The sequence below is a fragment of the Hibiscus syriacus genome, unplaced genomic scaffold (genome assembly GCF_006381635.1).
Source record: "Hibiscus syriacus cultivar Baekdansim isolate YM2019G1 unplaced genomic scaffold, ASM638163v2 tig00110548_pilon, whole genome shotgun sequence".
Classification (NCBI taxonomy): domain Eukaryota; kingdom Viridiplantae; phylum Streptophyta; class Magnoliopsida; order Malvales; family Malvaceae; genus Hibiscus; species Hibiscus syriacus.
This window is the reverse complement of record NW_024062775.1, coordinates 2,339,888-2,349,827: the sequence shown is the minus strand read 5'-3', so window position 1 is coordinate 2,349,827 and position 9,940 is coordinate 2,339,888. Positions and strand designations below refer to the sequence as shown.

The window sequence follows — 9,940 nt, the reverse complement described above, 5'->3', positions numbered from 1 at the left end:
TGTTACAAAATTTTTGAGTGCTTCCATTACTCTTATTGCTGAATTGGGATTGATAGAGTCAGTTTCTTTAGTTTTCATGTGATTTTTTAGGTGTTGTTTCTTATTTGTTTATTGGTTAATGGGTTGTACAGGTCTCTTGGTTGTGTTTTGTTGTTGATGGTTTGTACTGGTGGGTTTCTTCTGGATGAATAAGAATCCTTCATTTTGTAGACACTCGATTTTGTCCGGGTCAAAAAAATTATTATTATTACTATTATTATTACTTTTATTATTAATAACTAAATTATATTTTTTGCAGGCTTAATTTGAAACATGATTACAAGTAGGCCCAGTATAAGTGACAAGCCCAACCAAAACTCCAAACTCAAAGCCCAATAGTACAAGACCCGACCCAAGAGGGTCCAATAACCCAAACCAGTTCTAAATCCGACTCGAGGATCCAGTAACACAACCCGAACCGACCTAAGCAGATGGCCCGAACTAGCTAGGGTCTTCCCTCATTTTCTAGGTGTCGCATCTCCTTCAGCCACACGATCTGGACCCATCCAAGGATCTAGATCAGTGGCCATTAGGTTTTTACCCTAATGGATATCAGCAGCCGCCACTGTCATCGACCAGCCAACTGGCACGTGGACATCACCGTTCTCCTTTTCAACCGCGTGAGCCACCGTCAATTGCTTCCCGAGCCGCTGCTTAGCCCTCTCGAGCCATGTCCATCGCCAACAGTTACAAATGCATCCATCAGTCAAAAACAATTCAATCAACAGTAAGAAAATCAGAGAAAAAAACAAAAGAAAATAAAAAACAATCCAAAAGAAATCCCAAGGTAATATAATCTATCAAAGGCATATCAGTGCAGCATCTCAAATCAATCACCACCAAACCCACATGCAAGATAAAAACAAGGAGAGAACCAGTTCGAAAGGGAGTTTTTGGAGACAGATAGAAAATAGAGAGAGATTCGAGAAACCATAAACAAAGAAAAAAGAGAAGCATAACAAAGAGAGAAACCTAGAGTAAATAACAAAGAAAGAGGAGAGTAACTTACCTCTATTCAAAGCAGGATGGGAGTTCGAAGGCTGTCGTTTCCTCAGTGTTTCGAAAGGTAAAATGTTAGATCTAGTGGGCTAAGGTGAAGTTTAGGCTGCGGGGAGGTTGGATCTTTGTTGAGGGGTTGAGAGATTTCGATTGAGGTTTTTAGGTCATTCCGACCGTCGTGCGTCGCCGTGAGCACCTTCACCGGCAGCGAGCCTTTTTCTTCCCTGACGAGGGAAGTCGAGCTCTTTGTTTTATAAGAAGTAGAGGAAATAAGGAGAAAGTGAAGGGAGAATCCCATTTTGGGGCTTAAATACTGGGGTTAAAACGCTGTCGTTTTGCACTCCTCATTCTCTGTGTTTTCACGTTAGGAGATAATAGCCATTTAGGTCCCCGTATTTTGTAATCTCAATGTAAAGCCATTTAATGAATTTTTATTTTCTTTTATTTCGAGCACTCATATTTCCTTATTTGTATTTTAGTCATGTTCATACATATTATGTATTTTTGTTAGTATTTGATTTTGGTCATGACGTTTGTAAATATTTTATTTTAGTCATTATTTGGGCATTTAGTTTAATTATTAGTTGGTCCTTTATGTTTCTATTCATTTTATTTTGGTCCCTAATATGATTTATGGGTTATTTTCATTTCTAGTACTTATATTGTTTAATATTTTCGTTTTTAGCTCTAGTTTATGTAAATTTGTGGTTTAGTCTTTAAATTTATGTTTTTTCTATTTTAGTCCTTTAAGTTTTTGTTTTTGCTATTTTAGTCCCTTAAGTTTCTATTTTGCTATTTTAATCCTCTGAATTTCTATTTTTTTCTATTTTAGTCCTTTAAATTTCTATTTTTGTTATTTTAGTCCTTTAAGTTTCTGTTTTTTCTATTTTGGTCTTTTAATCGAATATGATTATTTATTGTTTTTTGTTATTTGTATTTTGATATGTAATATTTTATTTTATGCTAATCCTTCATCCATATGTATATCTTGTACATTGTGGATCTATGTATTATTCTAGATAAATGTTATTTGGCTTTATCTGTTGTAAATATTTTATTTTACCTATTTCCATTCGCATTTGTTTTTCAATGCACGCCTTTAATATAGAAATAATATTCAAATTTTTTCAAGAACACGTATGCGTAGAATGAGCGTGGAGCATCACTTGGTCGAAGTGGTGCGATCCAATACAACATTTTAACAACATGGGAACTTGAAATAAAATCGATTTTATTTTACTAATTAATACGTTCTTTTTCAAATGATGCAATGTACGTTTCTAAACATCAATTTGTTTATTTTATGCAAATGCATATTCTCAATTTATATTCGATTCACGTTTTCAAAGCAATAAGGGAATATTCTTTTACGAATGAGAAATAATTGAGATAGCTTTGTCGACGGAGTACTGCGAATTTCAAGATTTCTTATCAAGTAAAAGGATTTTCTATTAAACAAATAATTCAAAGCAAATTAATCACACTTCAATAAATAGATCATAGTTTAACTATATATTCGATTTATATTTTTCACCATTTACGACGACGTGTAAACGATTCAATACTAATTTTTAGGCGTTGTGGGGTGCTTACGCTTCGCCACATCTAACCGACTCCCGAATCTTTTTAAATCGAATATTTGATAAACGCATATCGATTTTTGTCTAAAAAACAATTTTTCTTAAAATTGTTTTAAAAAGACGTTTTTAGGTATTCGACCTACCTAACCCAAATGTTGATGGCGACTCCCTTTCAATTTATTTCAAATCAATTCAAAACCGCCAATTTTTCAAATTAATGTCATAATCGTTTTTTAAATAATATATAATTGTTTTTCAAAAAATTGTTACGACACATTTGTCAAAAAAAAAGCGAATTGAACTAAGAAGTTGGAAGAAATTCCAAAGGCATTGCTAATATTATAACATTATCAACCATGACACATACGAACTCTGATGTTCTCATCACAACATGTGTACACTGCACTTTTTCCCCCTCTTACTGTGGAAAAAACAGAAACAAAAGGACATCGTGCTTCCACCATCCACTGTACATGGAAACAACCTATGCATACATTATTGTCAAAACCCACATAATCTCACTCACAGCTCTTCCACCGGTATTGGAAATCGAAGAAAAACAGCGGGAAAAATTATTAAGCATAGGCGGTTCAAGAAAACTGATGTTTTGAGAGATTAGAATACATGTACTCATGGTAAAATCAAAACCCTCTTTTCTCAGCTCTTGTTGTTTGCACCAAGGCTTTCATAGAATAGAATATAGCCGTGATCTGTATTGCTCGAGTACTCCTGAGCTGACCCGAAAAATGTCTGAACTGCAGACTCGTCAATCATCTCCACATTTTCATCATCAAAAAATAACCAGTGGTTATGGCTTTTCACCAGGCTAACATAGTGCCCATGGTTAGGTCCACTTCCCACGTGGACTACTACAGCGAATAGAGAATACTCGGAATCTGCATCTTCTACAGTATTGCTCAGTTTCAGCTCAACCGGGAACACTACACGGTACGAGAGCTTCTTGTACCGTCCAAGCTGCTCAATGTACTTGAACCGTTTCAAATGGATAACCAGGATGTGCGGAGGCTTCTTTATCTTCATTCTCTTCTGGGCCTCTTGCAAACTGCAAGCAAATTGACATCTGTAATTATTGCTACACACATATTTATCATTAAAATGACACTTTGAATCTATTAACTAACCATTTATGAAAATGAAACAGTTAATTGCACCGTGCAAGTTTGATGTTCAAATCATTAGGGAAAATGTATAATCATGAGTTTTGTCTTCCAAACATCTCATGTAAATCCATGACCACAATTGGCATCTTTTACTAACAAAACGTAAATTTAACATATTTGGTCTTGGCTGGCCAGTCTCCAAATCTCACACATTATAGTAATCAAGAGAAATATTGATTGTCGTTGTAAAATGTAAACTACTTTTACAAACCGAATCCTAAAACTGTGAGAAGAAAACAGGCATTCATAATAAGATACATCCACACGATATTAATAAATGGAAATTACCTGCAGCACTTATCGCAGAAAAACTTGTCTTCTGCATTCAATGTCTCGGTAGAACTAAAATTTTTCAAACAGCTAGTTATTGAGCTATTTTGTTCAATATCGAGGCTTAAATCCAAGAAAGCTTCGTCTCTTGCCGTCACTGTCTCACATCGCAAGCATCTTGTCTCATTGGTAAGTGTTCCCTGTCTCAAATTGCCCAATCAGATAATGACATTCTTTCTAAAATACATGAATGCAAAGACGAGGAAACCCACACATACACAGAGAGGCACTCAGATAGGAGGGAAATGGATGTGATGATAGATAGCAATAAATAAACTGAATGTAGAGCATTCTTTGTCAACAAAGCATAGCATTCCTTTATAAACATTTTCAACAAATAAACCATGAAGAAGATAAGAGGCACTGACCATTTCATACTTTGTAATTTATGAACAAATGAGATATCATGATTATATATAAAGTAAAACGAAAACATTAATGCAAGTGCAAATCTTAATTGATGATGAGATTAGCTAGGATGTTAAGAAGCATATCCAGATGATAATGCTTATACTTAATTCACTTTCTTTGTCTAGTAGTTCTCTGATTAGATTATTTTTTTCTGCAGAGACAGATGCTTTCAAGACCTAATATATTCCTACAATTTAGGTCATTTCATTAACGTTTCAAGTTTATAGTATCTTATTTCTTATAGATGTAACCTGAGAAAGAAAGTTTCAATTTTCATGTAAACTAAAAGAATTGATCAGAATATAGGAATATAATCAGCAAACTCACCTGAAAATTCTTGTGAACCCAAGTAACCAGAGGCTCTTTTTCAACACCATTTGCTTGAGGATTCTTTGTTCCATTTGCAATCTTTTCAGATGGCGAAGAAGCTTCTGCCTCATTTTTTGCAGCTTGAGCCTCTTTCTCCAGTATGTCAACAAGTTCATTTAGCAAAAAATTCAAGAACTCATGGGCATCCTATGCAAGAGAGAGAGAGAGAGAGAGAGAGAGAGAGAGAGAGAGAGAGAGAGAGAGAGAAACAGAAACAAAATGGTTATTCTCCAGTATTAAGCATTGTTCATTAATGATGATAAAGAAAGAAAGTCAACTTTTCTGTGACATGCCGGAAAAGGCTACAACATTAGACCAATTGGAAACCTTAAATCACATGGAAGAGATCGTCAACTTAGAGGAAGTTTTTCAGCCAAATAAATATAAAGCATCCTACTACCTGGTGCATATAGCTGCGGAAAAGCTCATTTTGTTTCTTCAATCTCTGTACAAAACGCTTTGGAGCAATGACACCTGTCTTCTTCTTCTGTGAATTTATCTAAACATAACGGACAACCAGCAGTTGGTCCCATTAGCAATCAATTATAAACCACATATGTCACACAACTACGGGAGAGGGAAAGTTGGAGGAAAAATATACCATAGTAACTAATAACCTTTGTTAAAGACTGAAGACAATCATTTCCCCAATACAGCTAAAACTTAGGTTTCTTAGGGGCCAAAGAGAAAACCTGAACAAAATATTTTGCATACATCTAAGCAATTTCCTAAAGGATAATACTTCCAATACTGAAGTATCAAACCAAACAATTAAAATGGAGTTTAAACAAAGCAGAGAAAAATAAAAGCAGATACGAGAAAGGATAGGATGTGAAGGAAAAAAATGACATATGTTAAAATAGAATTAAAAAAATGCACGCACAGCATTCCTTATCATACAAAGTTTGGTCCTCGACCAAATGTAATGAAGAACTTATAGTAAGAAGCCATTTAACAGAAGTAATAATCTTTATTTCCAATCACATCTTGTTAAAAGTTTACATAAGGTCCATTTTTCATCAAATCCTTAAGATGATATGTTGGACTTCATACTTCTAATTAATTGCTCATGGGCTCCTAGGATGCCTAATAATAAAAAAAAAATTAAATGAATCAAATGGGAGAATGATTCATGGAAACTAAGGCAAGACCAAAACTAGGCAGTGCAACTTAAGTACATTGTAACACCACTGGCTTACAATAAGACAAACTATCACTAGCAGAGTTATTACCAGTGTAAACAGATCTGCCAAGCAAGTCAGCAGGTTATCTTCAGCATCAGCACCATTTTTATGACTTGCATAATATTCTAGCAGCTGTTCACGAAATGGGACACAAAAATAAAGTGCCTGAAAAAAAATAGGAAGAAATGAGATTTCAGGATTATCGAAGCTAAGATGCTATTGTTGCCCAATAATTTTAATATAATAAAAACACTCGACTATTAAATCCTTCCTAAATGACCATACATGGACTAATGATGTAAAATTAGTTCGAAAGCAAGGAATAAAATAGAGTAACAGCGTGTAAATGGAGAAAAAGAAGAGCTCACGGGTACTGAACAGTCTGATAATGAATATATAGCACTTAATCAATACAGTTGCATACATTCAGAAATGCCAGTTCAAGCTAATCAGATCTAGCGCAATCTAAGGCAGCCAATCAATACCACACAAAACTTTAAATGCAACAGTTATCATACCATTCATAAAACTCATCCAACCAAATAAATTTCAAATATTTCACATAGCTCAACTTTATAAAAACACCCAACTTAAATGAACAAATAAAGAAAAGAAACATTAAATATGAGGTTCAACAATGAACTGTTAGTTACCTTATTAGTAATGATGAATTAGATAATCATTGATACTGTCACTAACAAAATCCATCCCGGTATGCATATCTCTAATGGCAATCTAAATTGTTACAACAATGTCAAACCCACTTATGAGGTTCAACAATGAACTGTAAGTTACCTTATTAGTAATGATGAATTAGATTTTAATTCACTAACATCCTCCCGGTTGCATACTTAATGGCAATCTAAATTGTCATTCAAACCACATGAGGTTCAACAATGAACTGTAAGTTACCTTATTAGTAATGATGAATTAGATTTTAATTCACTGCCATCGGCTCCCTTCAGGATTTTTTCGCAAATTTACTTATTTTCATCGGCTATCAGTGGAGCAAGTGAGTCATTTTTCAAAACCACAGGGAATGGATTACTACAGAAACGTTACAGCAACCAAGAAGTAGAAACCGTGAAAATTTGCAAACCAAAAAGTACAAACAGCGAATATTTGCAACCAAAAGAAATTGCTCGAAGCTAAAAATTCAAAAGCAATCAAATTCAGAATATTATAATTAACATAAAACTATCAAATCCAACCTATGTTTTTTTAATAAAATGAAAAACATGATAAATGGAATTAGTTTCAAACTTGAATTGTTACTAAAGGAAGAGAGGTATTAAACAAAAACCTGCAAAACGCTGTTACAATAGCAAGTGTTGCCGAAGTTCTCAAGGCCAAAATATCGTTCGCTTTCAGGGAACTGATCACCAATACTTTCTCGAGTTTTGAACCCGCTGCGCCCATTTATAAAACTGATTTATCTACAACTCTAACTCAGATCTTCTCCCGATTGATTCAGACTCAGCGATTCTATCTCGCCATTCACGATTGCCTCTATCTCGCCCTCTTCTTCCGTTTTGATTTGGATTAGTTCTAGGGTTTGTTTAGTTGAATTGTGTTTTCTTTTATTTGCGGTTCCCTATTTTCAGTTTGGGACAGTCCAAGGAAAAGAGGGTTGGTCTTTGTTTCGTTTTCCTTGGAGAGGGCTTTTGGGATGGACAGAAGAAGGAAAATTAAAACTGGTAAAATTATTATATCAGCCTCTTAATTATATTTTAAATTTCATTAGAAATAAATAAACGATCTATATATTTAAAAAAGGACATAATTCATTTATAGTTCACATATATATTTTATGTGAGTATTAATAAAAAAGAATCGTTAAAAATTAATATTGATGTTGACTTGTCACAATATGGTAATACTATGTCAATATTAAATAATAATTAAAAATGTCACATTAACATTATAATTAATTTTTTAATAAAAAGTGATCAAAATAAAATAAAAATGTAATGTTATGTATGATTTTGAAAAAATATAATAATTTACCAAAATTGAAACTAAGTAATAAGTTAGTGACCAAATAGGTAGTTTACCCTTAATTTTATATAATTTAAATTATAATAAACTTGAAGAAAGAAGGAAAAAAGAAGGAAATTTTGCACTTAATTTATATAATTTTAAGGGTAAAGTGAATTGAAGAAAATTTTGGAATACCAAATATTTTAGTACTTAAATTCCACTCGCTACCTCGTTCTTATGTTGCACTATTGCCGATTTAAATTTTGCTGCCAGGAAAAAAAGAAGGAAAGAGAAATCAAGACCACAACCAAAACTCAAGGTCAGCTTCTCACAACCAAAACAATAGACATAGATGCCGGTTTACAGAAAAAGCCCAAGCTGTGCTCGATCGCCTCTCTAATCGCCACCAAGCTCGTTTAGACAACTCGCTCGCTCGCCAATCCGACTCAACCAACTGCTCCGAGTCCACCTCTTCTTTTCTCTCGCGCTTCTCCCGTTCCAAGAGCCATCTCGCCTCAAGTCTCATTTTGCCGATATCTCCTTCTCCATCTCGGACCTGAACCCGAATCGACCCCAAAACGGAAATTCTCTTTCAAAAACAAATCCACGGCTAAAAAGGAGCACCCCAAAGAACCTGAACCCGTGAAACCCGACACCGTTTCGACATCCAATTTCAAAATCTCTGATTCCCCAAGGTTTAGAAATAAATCAAACGAAACCCTAGTGAAGAAATTCAAGGGAACGGAAGTTGGGGAAATTACGCTATCCGATCTGGATTATTGCGAAGTAAGATTAACCGGCTGCTGCAATGCGGTTTTCATGAACAGATTGAAGAACTGCAAGGTTTATTTGGGCCCGGTAACTGGGTCGATTTTGATAGAGGATGTGGAAGGGTGTATTTTCGTATTGGCTTCGCATCAGATTAGGATTCATTTGGCGAAAAGGTGTGATTTTTATTTGAGAGTAAGGAGTAGGCCGATAATTGAGGACAGCATTGCTGTAAGATTCGCACCTTATTGTTTGGATTATGAAGGGATCGAGATGGACTTGGAGAAGGCAGGGCTAAGTGAGGAGACGGGGAATTGGGAGAATGTGGATGATTTTAAATGGCTGCGAGCTGTGCAGTCACCTAATTGGTGTATTTTGCCCGAGAATGAGAGGGTTGGCAAGGTTCATGTTGTAGACGTTGAAAGTTGAATTGATGGTAGTTAAAGATTTTTATCTATTTTGAATTATTAAAGCTTGTTATGTTCCTGTTTGAATTTATGTTTATCGCTCTTGTTTTGGAATTGAAAGCGGCAAAGGAACATTTTTCATCTATTCTGTTGTTAATTACTTGCTTTTGTATTATCTTTGATGAACTTAATAGCCAATGTTAGGAGAAAGTTACTCGATGCATGGCAGTCTTCTTGTTTCTGCTTTCTGTAATTTATGGTTACATGTGTGATTGCTCGAGTTTTAGTACTTGTATGATCAGGACAATTCTGCATGGCATTTTCGAGGTCTGAAGAATCAGTTATAGTTTATGTTTTTGCATTGAACGCTGATTAAAAATCAATTATATGGGTTTATTGAACTTTAGCTGAATGGTTGGTTTGTTTGTCCCACTAGATTTTCATCATTTTTGAACAATTTTCCTCACATTGCGCTATATAATTAAATTTGCCAATTTGAAGATAGCAAGTAAATAATGGAGATTTGATGAGGCAATCATAAACATTATGATGGCTTTTGGGTGTGGTTGGATTGAGCCGAAAAATGTTGTCACTGAATTGGTTCTTTCTAGAGTTTGCTGGTGAAATTTTAAGCCTTATTTTTGGAATGGGTTTCCAGTCTATTTCATAGACTTGTTTAAGGTTCCATTTTA

At 34.6% G+C, this 9,940-nt stretch overlaps 2 pseudogenes; one reads left to right on the top strand and one right to left on the bottom strand.

Annotated features, from left to right (window-relative positions):
• Positions 1 to 3,032: 3,032 nt before the first annotated feature.
• On the bottom strand, positions 3,033 to 7,739 carry LOC120130469 (annotated as a pseudogene).
• A 594-nt stretch (positions 7,740 to 8,333) lies between these two features.
• Positions 8,334 to 9,393, top strand: LOC120131002 (annotated as a pseudogene).
• The last annotated feature ends 547 nt before the right edge of the window (positions 9,394 to 9,940 follow it).